The 10,712-nt window shown below is 42.1% G+C and overlaps 1 pseudogene; it reads left to right on the forward strand.

Moving 5' to 3' along the window:
* Positions 1-3,838: 3,838 nt before the first annotated feature.
* On the forward strand, positions 3,839-8,969 carry LOC103636784 (EIN3-binding F-box protein 1-like; annotated as a pseudogene).
* Positions 8,970-10,712: the final 1,743 nt, after the last annotated feature.

Genomic DNA, 10,712 nt, shown 5'->3' on the forward strand with positions numbered 1-10,712 from the left:
GGGACCCGTCATTGTCCCTTCGAGGGCTAGTCACCTGCTATAAGTAGAGTCTCTCCGCTCTATCCTTAATCAGCTTCGTTCGGCGCCTTTAATTTTCGCTCTCTGGGAACAATATCTTGTCGAAAAGCTGCCCCGCTCGAGTCCTTTAGGGGACCTCTTGGCTAATCATGGATCGTGGTAAGTGTCCTGCCTCAGAGTGCCCTCACTAGGATCGAGTCAAAGGTCACCCAATGCGGGAAGGGTAGGTGGTTTTTGGAAACTTTCTAACCCTATCTCCTTTCGTTACTCTTTGGAGATGGTTTCTTTTGCAGGACGACTGGTTCAAGTGCTCGAGGAGACAGCCTCTCCGGATGAGGAGCCAAGGTCTAGTCCTTAGGGTGGCAGGCCCAGGTGCTCCACCGGGGTAACGCGTCTGGCGCTCCAGCTCTGATCGGTCACCCCTCCCGGTCGTAGGGTTGGTTGGGCCTAGGTCGTGTAATTCTGAGCAGGAGGGTTGTTGCTCCTTCCCTTCCTTCTGGTCATATGCAGCCCGGAGCATCTGGCCCCAGACCCTTTTGTTCCTTGCGTTGTCCGAGCTTCAAGGTTGTCTAGACGCGTCGCAGGTGATCTTGAGGACTTATGATGTTCGCATTGCGGGCTTTCAAGCGCGACTGGCTGCCGTAGAGGCTCCCGCTCCGTATCGCCTTTCACACCTTAGGGTTATTTGGACCTCATCCTTGCCTCTTAGCATGATGGGAGGTGGAGCTGACGGAGCTCCATCGACAGATCGATTGGGTGACAAGGAGCATCTGCGCTCACTGGGTGGCCCAGGTCCAACGTTTGCTGGACGTTCTAGTGCCCATCCTTTACCGCTTCGTGTCTATCGATATGAACCCGCATAACCTTCACCTATAGAGTCGACCACCGTATCTAGACCCTACACTTCTGCACCACAAGCTAAAAGACATGTTGCACATACTCATGTCCTAGTTAGTCGGCCCGACTCAAGGTAAGACAATACTCCATATTGACAATCACTCATCACAAGGGCACATATCAACACTATGTTCGCATATCTTAATGTCTATAACAAGTAAACGTAATGTTAAATGTCCTAAAGGACGCACATTTGGAATTGTCACTGAAATTGTGTCAATGTCCTTAAAGGATGTATGTTTGGAATCACAGTTGCAAGTGGTATTATTCTATGTGAGCCGTCCCACTCCAGATGGAGATACATTAACTATGCCAAGATTTACCAATACTACTAGCTAGGAATTCCAATCACTCTGGTCTAGCCACCTATATTCTCTTGACCTTTGTTTGTCAATCGTTGAGTTGTTTTATGCATGTGTGGAGATATAGAGTTGCAAATACGACAAACTTATGGCGGCCTCTGTTTGTATCTATCCACAACCAATCTAACATGCATGTATAATAATAATTCCTCCTATACATATTGTACAATCCTTTGCTAATTGTATATTATCGATTAGGTGCATGAGTTAGATGTACGTATATATATACTACTCCAATGACGTACAAGAGCGAAGCTATATACCCTATATCTGGGAAGGAGCCATGCGACGAAGACAAATAATTTCCCTACTAATAATGCAAAATGCAACTTGCCTGGACAAATCATGCATATATGCGGCTGTGACGTACGCACGTGAATTAATAGTCCGCCATTCTGCAGCCTGCTGGCCTGGGCTGCTCAAGTGCATGCATGCATGGTCTGGTTGTTGCTGTAATGCATATAAAATTAGCCATTGATCTCTGACGGCAGTGGTACTAAACCATTATTAGCAGACAGATTAGTAGGTGCATTGGATGCTCAACATGTCCACTAGCTAGCTAGCTCGACAGCGAATGGCTGACATATGCGTCGTCCTTTGGTCTCATGCTGCTGCTGCTGCTGCATGCTACTGTTGGGCATATTGCAGACATCACAAAAGCTTACTAGCTTTGGGTGTGGTAGTTGGATTTGCTTAATTAAATATCTGCTGCATTTGTCTAGCTACCAAATGCTGAGAACGTACGACGACCATTTTCTGCACGAAAAAAACAGTTTAGGACCACGATCATTGCAACAGTTTAGCTGTTGAGGCTGCGAAGTTGTGCTGGTATTAGCTGCATTTTGATTCTACTTGTTCTCTTCTTGTCTCATTTAGTTTGTTATTCTATACTCCCTCCGTCCCACAATACTATTCGTTTGAGGCTTAGTTTTTTTATCTATATTTAAACGAATGATAATGAATCTAGACACACATATAAAACATATATATCAAATATTGTATGAATCTATTATTTATCTAAAACAAATTTTAATTTTGGGATAGAGCGAGTATTTTCTTAGGCTGATTGGTTGCCTCAGGGCCATTTTAACTGCCTTTTGAACGTATATATATGTTGCGAGGAAAATATCCCTTGTTGATAAATGTGTCAAAACTCTAGAAATATACCAATCGGTTAGGTCGGATTAAAGCCATGAACTATTTCAATTTTCAACTAATCAATAATAGCAAATAAACGTATCATTCTAGCCGAAACAGTTCCAATGGAACCATTCCGGAATAAACGAACCGGCCCTAAGGTGTTCGCTTTGCATGAATAGTGCTTCTCTCTAAAGGCTACTTAGAACCTTGGATAGATATACATTGCATTTGAGCACTTCTAAGAACTATCACAAGGAAAGGTTGGTCATGCACCAACAGACACACCAACTTTTTCTTTGCTGTGTGGATCCTATTGTCACAACACTTTTGAGAGGGAGATTAATTATCGGGGTGCTATCTCTACTACTTATTAAGGCTCTAAGGGTAGCCTGCCGTTCTGCCTTCGCTCAATCTGGATCGTCCATCTCTGTTGTTCAATCTGGATCGTCCATCCGTATCCTGTTGTTCAATCTGGATCGTCCATCCGCGCGCACAAAAATTCTATACATGTTCACAATATACCACTAACTGATTATAAGAGCTGATTGCTTTCTCTATAGCAGCCACGTTTATAAGTTGCTACTGCACGCTTTTGCTAGGCGATATGGTACCATTTATTTGCGCCGCGGTAGAGAACATAGAATTTATTTGGCTGACTTGTATGAGGCCCATCTATCCATTCAATCGTAAACGGCCCATCTAGGAAAAACCCTAGAGATGCCCGCGCCCGCAGCCTCTCCGTCGGTCGCGCGGCAGCTCTCGCGCGGCGGCTCCTCACCCGCCGTCGGTCGCTCCTCACCCGCCGTCGGTCGCTCCTCATCCCGCAGGCAGTCGCGCACCTCCTCTCCTCTACCACTGTCGCCCCCTCCTCGCCGCCATTACTGCTCGCCGCGTCCTTGCTGTGCGAGCTCCTCACTCCTCATCCCGCAGCCACTTCGCTTATTTCCATCCGGCTTCTCGGCGGAGAAGAGGAAGGGGATGGCGCACCGGTTGCTGTGGGACGTGCAGGCGAACGGGTGGGAGCGATTGAACTTCCCCATCATCTGTGAGTCATGCCTCGGCGACAACCCCTACGTCCGTATGTAACACATCAAACCCTAGCCCTTCCTGAATGATTTGTCTGGTTCTCTTTGGCGTATGTTATGTGATTGAAGGCGTGCTGGTTCTCTTGATTTGGTTTTCGTCTATGATTTCTTATGCTCGACAGGAACCGAGTCTAGGTTTCGCTTCTATTCAGTTGTTTAGATGTCGAATTATGTGCATGTTTTTTTTAATATATTGCCTTTTTGTGAAATTATCTCTTATAGATGTGCTATTGAACTTGGGATTAAATTGTTGAGGAAGTCTGATGCTTGCTTCAGGATTATGCGTTCTTGGTCTTTTGCGGCTCGGCATGTCTTCGTTCCAGAGATACAAAGGAGATGCAGTTTCAGGGTTTGAACGTTACTTATGCTTCTCTTGCCGTGATTGGGTACTAAGGGAAGTCAATCAAAGATCTGGCCCTCACTCGCCTCCCTGCTGTCAGTGAGAGGGGATTCTGGGTGATGGCTAATGCCCTGGTCGTGTAGAAGCTTAGGCATATGACTATTGCTTCCTGCCCAGGACTCACGGATCTTGCTCTTGCATCCGTCGCCAAGTTCAGCCCAAGTTTGAGGCTTGTTAACCTCAAGAAGTGCAGCAAGGTCTCAGACGGATGTCTTAAGAAATTTACATAATCATCTAAGGTCCTGGAGAGTTTGCAAATCGAGGAATGTAGCAAGGTTACTCTTACGGGCATTCTTGCTTTCTTCCTCAACTGCAGCCCAAAGTTCAAGTCCCTCTCTCTGTCCAAGTGCATCGAGATCAAGGACATATGCTCCGCACCTGCACAGCTTCCAGTATGCAAATCGCTTCGGTCCCTGGCCATCAAGGATTGCTTAGGCTTCACCGACACCAGCCTTGCTATGGTGGGCATGATCTGCCCTCAGCTGTAGAACATCAATTTGAGTGGCCTTAGTGCAGTCACCGACAATGGCTTCCTTCCACTGATGAAGAGCTCGGACAGTGGGCTGGTTGACATTGATTTGAATAGCTGCGAGAATCTCACGGATATGGCTGTTTCTACCTTGGTTAAGGCCCATGACGCTTCCCTTGCCACCTCCCACCTCAGTCTCGATGGATGCAGCAAGATCACTGATGCAAGCTTGTACGCCATCTGTGAGAGCTACAGCCAACTCATCGAGCTTGACCTTTCGAACTGCATGGTCAGTGACTACGACGTCGCGGTCTTGGAAGTGGCGAAGCAGCTCAGGCTGCATGTCCTCATGCTGTGTGGGTGTGGCTATATGAAGGTCACCCAGAAGAGCGTAGCTTTCTTTGGCAGCATGTCTTCATCCTTGGAGGGGCTGAATCTCCGGTTCAACTTCATAGACGATCTACTTATACACTTCAACAAGTTTATCTATTGGTTCATACTTTCATATGATAACTCTCATCGACGTTCTCACGAAATGTCAGGTTCTACCACAAAGCATATAATGAAGTATTCTCAGGTGTAACTACTGACCAGGAGCCCAAATTGTCGACTAATACTCCTGAGTATATGCTTTTTGGGTGGCATCTCTTCTTGATGTTTCGTTTGAGGATCTGGTGTCCTGCATCCATGGATTAGTTGTTGTGTTGGTCAGTTTGCTTATTTCCTATTTCTTTTGATTCATTATGGATTTTTTAACTATGACTTCTTTAGTGTTGTGAGTTGCTACTTGTATTTTTAATTGACCACAAAACTGCTTACCGCAATGAGGCCATACTTTTAATTAAGGCGCCAGCTAAATTTAGGAGCTTCAGGATTGATGGCTCTTCTCGCTTAAGTAATTGTTCTTTCTGAATCTATTTTAAATTGTTCAGTCATCATATCGTCTATAGTTATGTTTTTTTGTTTGCTTGAATTCAGTCAAACAAACTGAGAAAGACGTGGATCTGATTGTTTTGTTATGTCATAATTATCACGCCTCTGAAGAACGTTTTCAGCATGAAAGCACTAAGTGCATCAGAGTGCAAAACAGAAAACTTGGATAAATAGACACATGCATGGAACCCTTCCTCACATGTTTTATGCATGCAAACATAATTTTGGTTATGCTGCAATGCTGCATACTTGAATTAGCTGAATTGTTATGTCATTGTTCTATTGCAGATGGCCTGATGTAATTCAAAGGTCTGATTGTTATGGACTTAGAAAATGTGAGGAAGGTTTGCATGCAATAAAAATCACTTGATGTTAAATAAAAATCTCTCATCTCTTTTGTTTCGCTCGCGCTGCTTTATCCACATGTCCATGAGATGATGATGTGATCTAGATGTCTAAATAATTTCCATGCTTTATTGGGTTAAATATCACTATATATGTACCTCTGCAGAATAATATGCAACGCACGCTGAGCCATTCAAGTACATCAATCGCAACCTGCGCACAGAGGTTAGGTCAACAACACGAATGAATCACCACTTTCTTCTTCATGTGCTTCCTCCTTTCTTATTGGATTTATTTATTTATTTGTCATGTGGATAGAGAACCGTTGATAGTAATTTTTAGAATCTTGAATAATTTCATCTTATGTTCATGTTTTATAAATCTTCCCCACCTCTGTTGTTGACCCTTCTCTCATTTGATTTTTCAATACCATGCCACACAGACTAAAACCTACAAGAAAAAGGTAAGAAAAGCTAGCATTATCGACTAAGTAATAGAAGCACATAAAATTTTATCACACATCAACTAGGCAAGTTTGATAGATAGCTGCCCCTAATTCTCAGAGTTTTATTTACATTTTACTGACGAAGGGGGGTGTTGACGATGAATGGGCTCGCCAAGGACGTGCGAACGGGATGCACAAGGAGCCCATGGTCACACATCCCAGATTGCTCATGCAGCCCACCGCACATCCGAAAAGTGAGTATTAAAAACATGTATATTCCATCGCGCTTAGGTTTCAAACAAAAACTAATTGGTGCTTTATACTTTTTTGTTGAAGCATGATCTAATAGGGAATGCTTATTCACATGGTGAACTATTATTCCTGCTTGATGCTGATGGTGCAAAATAAAACTTGCCTTACTGTTACAAGTGGAACTAAAGGGTCTAGCAGGGTTCAATGGTACAAGGCATCTTCCTCTGAATTTACGAATGGACATGAGCTTGAAGCCCTTACTTTATCAAACGTTTCTAAGATTATATCAATTTATTCTCTACTACTGTCATTGATGCACTACTCAAAATTTAAGCCATTTGTGCAATAAGGCCAGTATTATCCATCAATAAATATCGCTAAACATTTGGTCTGCATATCGTATTGGTTGTTCATTCCAACAACATAAAAATATAGCTCGTATCACAGTTAACTGTGTCGAAGTATAGGACGATCTCTTGTTTCTTTTTCTTGTTTATTAGGCTCTGATATCTGAATATCTGCTTGTGCTTCCAAATTCTATTTTCTTTATGCTCAATATCAGTCGGTGCAAAATTGGTGCAAAATAAAACTTGGCTTAGTACATGCAAATCAGTCAGTATTGGAAACAAAATTATTTTGTAAGTAACAGTTCATTTAGCAGCAGCATATATTTATGTGAGGGACTCCCTCAGAGCTACTTTGTAGCCGCGTCTGTGTAGTACTACTACGTTGATGAGATGTCGTGGACCAGTAAGCATGATTATTTAATAAAAAAGAAAACTAACATGTGTTGTTCCAAAATTTAGTGATGCTAATATTATTTGTTGATATCTCGATATATGAAATGCAGGCATGTTGTTTACAAGGAACAACTTTGGCTGAACCAAGTTGCAACCAGCACTCTCATGGCCAGATTGGAGGCCCAAAGATTTAGTTCCCTAGGTCTGACATCACCAGGAGTTTCCGGTCACTACTATCATCACAGTTGATGTTAGTAAGAGCCTGCTTTGGGAGGCTTCTGCATGATCTTGATGTCATTTGTGCTTCGTTGTTTGATCATGTGCTTCACTTTATTGTCCAGTTCCAAAAAAACGGTGCCAGATTTGGTTCCTAGAGCATTTCTTCAGCTAAGTCATACTTACATTCTTCATGGGCCATCTGCGCTACAGTAGTTGTTGTAGTGTATTACTAGCTTACAGTTTAATGTTTAGGTAACTGTTTGCTTATTTATTGTTTTAATACCTCACTGGTAAAGTACTTATGTTATAGCCAAACGTCAATGGTGTCTGATGTTATAAAAATCTTATGCTAATAAAAGGAGGGAAGATTACATCTTTTGTATATTTGGTTGAAAATGTAGTCTGGTATCTGATATTGTGACCATCAGTTCATTTATCTTTTGGAAACATGGATGATGTGTTTCATCATCTACAATGTACATTCTTTGAATTCTTTTACATCTCATTCGATGCTTCTTTCTTTCATTAAAATGATCCAAAAATGACCCTAATACAAACTTTGTTGGTCCAAGAAGATAAAATTTATGGGGAATACTTATTTTCGGATGTCATTTCAAGGGCCTTATCTATATTATAGGAGATAAGAGTTTTAGATGGATGAGTTTGTGGTGTAGCTGTCAGGTTAGACACCAGGTTCATTCTTCTCTTTTGTTGGTGGTTATTTTGCATATGTATTTATCTAGAATTTTCACTGATTGTGATTAATAGTATGATGACATTGCAGCTGATTTATTTGCATCTGTATTTATCTAGAATTTTCAATGACCCGTTTTTTGTCTAGAGCGTCATTTTTAGTAGTTTTTTAATAACTGCTATGAACGCATGTCACTGTACTACTTGAATAATGCTTTATAAAGCTGATTGACGCAATAGGTAAAGAAATGGTTGGTTGGATTGTGCAAGCATGCTTTAAAACATAGAACATAACATTGGAAACTTATAATGAGTTCTTTAATCTATGTTTACTATCCTAACTTTATGCTTGGTTTCCTTTTCAGGATGACATGTTAGGTTGGGATATCCTGGCGTACTTTTTCGAACAGCCCTCTTGCTTCAAGCAAGAGACAAAGTATCTTAAGAGTTAAGACTTATGCTAAATCTATTTAGAAACTACGGCTAAATCTTTAACAGTCGCATACTTTGACGTCCCATTTCTTACTTGGATGTCAATGGTTGAACCCAATTTTAGAACATTACGTATCATTTTTTCTAGCTGTTTCTGTTGTTTTTCTTCCTGTCCATACATCATCAATTTGCTCCCACAGTATTGCTGGTTCCTGTGCTCTTTCCAAAGTTTCCTTGGTACTTTGAGAAAGATGCTGAGGTGGACAGAGAATGTTGCTTCCACCAAATCAACTGAATTGGTGAAACAACAAGGCTGTTTGGAGTTTGATGATCCTGATGAGGTAGACGAAGAGGAAGAAGTTGAGTATGAGAAAGAGGAAGTTGAGTATAAAGAGCTAGATGGCAAGTATGAAAAAACTGAAGTGTATGCCAAGTTGATGCTAAACATGACAGGGATGAGGATGGAAAAGATAGTCATGGTTAACTTCTTGCTCTTCCTCCTCATGGATCCGAAGTTTATGTTGGGGCATCTCCTCTGATGTCTCTTATGGTGATCTCAAAAACTCTGCCAGTCTTTTGGACAAGTAGTGGAAGTGACTACTCCTAGATTTCTTTGTGCTAGCTTTTGTTTTTTCTTTCTTCTAAATTCAGAGATTTTTCTTTTCTTTTCTGTAGGTGCAAATGCATGTATGCTTTTGTCAATTTTAGAACTAAAGAGCTAGCTTCAAAAGCCATCCAGAAGTTGAACAATAAAGATCTAAAGGTTTGTTTTAGGCTGAACTCATAGCTGATCTTCATGTTATCCATGCTAGCAATGTATTGCATTTATTTATATTGCTCTTTTATAGTAGGGTGGGTATATGTGAGTGCCCGTGCGTATCGCCGAGCTTGGTCAAGTGACTCACCCCTCTGGTCAGTACACAGCCAGTGGGAACACCACCGCGCTCCGGTCGCTAGAGAGCCAGTGGCACCGCCGCCGGGATCATCCTCACCTTGCGTGTGGCTGTAGGGCTCCTCCCCACCCCTCTCGACCCCACTTGAATCCATGGCCCTCGAGAGACAACGACAATGAGGAACACCACTGTGGTTCACGTCGGGCTGCCTCCTGAGCGGTGGCCATTCTTGGATCCACACCTCGATGGTGCCACCCTAACCCTCGCCGCCCCACCGCATTGGAGCAAGTACACTTGCGCCGGTTACAGTGCTGCGTCGACGAGGGCTGGGACTGGGGACCGTGGGGGTCATCTGTAGCCCTACCATTCGAGGAAGCGGTCGACCGGTGAGAGATCTGAGCCGTCGTTGATTGTCCCAAAATTGTTTCAATCCTGTTGTGCGAGATACGATCCTATTTTTTGTGCATATCAGTTTTGATTATGCAGGGTGTGTCGTATGTCATAGTTTGTTTTCAACTAGCAGCATGTTCTTACTTTGTTATTGTCATGAGGATTGTAGGATTTGTGCTTGGAGATTGGCCACCAAGGCCTCAGCTCAGGTAACTGACCTCATTGCTTGTTGAATGTAATAAGTCGTAACTTTCTCTGGGACATTATAATCATGTTGCAGCTCTTGTTTGAAGACCTAAATGTTAATAATGGTGTGTCTGTCTGTCTACTGCTTGTGTATGTCTGCTACTCATGTTGGATCTCTTGTTTCATATTTTTTTCATTTGCAAGATTGATGATTTGCTCCTGCAATTATGCAAACAATATATATTGGTCCATTGTCATTGTCATTTACTTTTTGTTTCATTTGCACATTGTATATTTTCAAATTGATTGGGTATCTGACCTCCATACCTTCCTTAGATGATTGTTGGACACACATGAGCATTTTCAGTGAGATAGCAGAATCATGGTATGGTGAAGGGTTTCTTTTGGCATATCGGTGTTTGTATTATGCAGAGATAAAATTAACAAGAAGCCTATATCGTGTTCATGTTATCCATGTCAAAGAAATAATGAAGTGCTAAGCAGGGAATCATCTCAAATGTGTGTCCAGATTGTGCATACTCATATCATATATGAACTGCTAAAGTGTTTTCTTACTAATTTTCTTTCTTGGGCTTCATGTTGAGAATATGAAAACTGGGAATGTCTACAAGAATGCAAAGTGGAAGATTGAAAGGGGCTTTTCTCAGGAAGACTTGTTCATCTTCTTGCTAGAGCCAGCATAGTTCATTTGTTTTCCAAAGACACCGTTAGAGGATTAAAATTTTGATTGATGTATTTTCTTTGTCATGTGATGAAGTTTGGTAAGGAACCAAAAGAAAATGCCTCCAAGAC

This window comes from Zea mays, chromosome 8 (assembly GCF_902167145.1).
Source record: "Zea mays cultivar B73 chromosome 8, Zm-B73-REFERENCE-NAM-5.0, whole genome shotgun sequence".
Taxonomy (NCBI): domain Eukaryota; kingdom Viridiplantae; phylum Streptophyta; class Magnoliopsida; order Poales; family Poaceae; genus Zea; species Zea mays.